The sequence below is a fragment of the Morone saxatilis genome, unplaced genomic scaffold (genome assembly GCF_004916995.1).
Source record: "Morone saxatilis isolate NCDOM2014 unplaced genomic scaffold, NCSU_SB_2.0 Contig21, whole genome shotgun sequence".
In the NCBI taxonomy this organism is placed as follows: Eukaryota; Metazoa; Chordata; class Actinopteri; family Moronidae; genus Morone; species Morone saxatilis.
The window spans coordinates 4,666,322-4,667,780 of record NW_023339774.1 but is presented as its reverse complement, the minus strand read 5'-3'; positions in this window follow the sequence as shown (position 1 = coordinate 4,667,780).

Sequence of the window (1,459 nt, the reverse complement as noted above, 5' to 3'; positions counted from 1 at the left end):
AATGTCCAGTTAGAACTGACTAATGCCAGGCAGCAATACCAAATCTCAGTTGCTAGTCTTTCTACTTATCTCTTCAGCAATGTATATTTTCTACATTCGTATATTCATATCAACTTCTATTAAGATAGAATATGTTGTTGTATCATCTCTACTACATTCTTAAACTGAAAGTGGATGAGCAAACGAGCGAAGAATTGTAGCTGAGCACTGTGTGACTGTGGAGCAATTCGTTTACAGGGCTCATTGGTCAGCTACAAGGGTCCCCTAGCAGAATGTTTCTTAGGGCCCCAGGGAGGTCAGGACCGGCTTGCTGTAGATAACATTTTTGCATGTTCAGTTGACTAAAACACTCCAGGTAACACAATGCATTGAACTGCAATGAATTAACTGAAAGTGTATCACATCAAATTGCATAATCTTTTCCAAATACCTTCCTAAGAATTTACAGTTATATATCTATATATATCAGGTAACTTCTAGGAAATTACAGGAAAAAACAAACAAAAACACTATATCACAAAGACACAGGGGTATTTTAAATCAACAATCCACATTTTATTATTTAAGATGGTTTAAAGAAGTAATGAAGATTTGTAAATTACATTACATTTGTTTGTTAATGACATTTAAAAAGAATTGGCCACAGTCCGACCACTCCTGCAATTCCTGCTGCTGTCACTGCTCTTATTGTGACTACACTGCTGCCACAGCTACTAGCACTGCTACGACTAACTGTACTGCTGTTACTGTTACTGTACTACCTCTAATACTCCCAGTCCAAAACAGATGACTGAGCAATACAGAAGCCCCTCATTCTAATGACTCAAGGAAAGTCCTTGAATCAAGACAGTAAATGCCCCATTGTGTTGTGGATGCTGCTCTGAACTGCCCACATTTACAACTATGCATGGGTGATAGCGCAGTTGTAGTCTGGGTCTGAGTGGGAGCAAGCACAGCGGTGATGGAGAGAGAGGGGCAGTGCCGGGACACAAAACAGAAGAGAGTTGGGGGAGAAATGACTGTGGATGGGGCTGTTGGGATGAAAAGTGTCAAAGATAAGTCCTGCAGCTGGAGGCTCGGGCACATCTGCTTCTGGGCAGGCAGCTTCTGAGGCACAGCTGAGGGGGTACCACAGACCTCAGTTTCTGGTCTTTGCCTAGTGTACTGCTTTCTGTGATAGGTACTAAACATGCTGAATGTCAGCTGGTCTAGGGACAACAGCAGGGTGAATGGATTTTAGCAAGTGGAAGAGACCCAGCAGTCAACTGGTGATCTCCAGTCTTCCTCCAGTGCCACCATGAAATTGACATTTGTGGTGAAATGTCTCGACAGTTGGATAGATTGCTATGTCGCAGACATTCATGTTTCTCTCAGGATGAACACCTCTGACTCTTCATCCAGCTCCATCGTTCAGTCAAACTTTAATTTAATTTGTCCAATACTATATATATATATATAT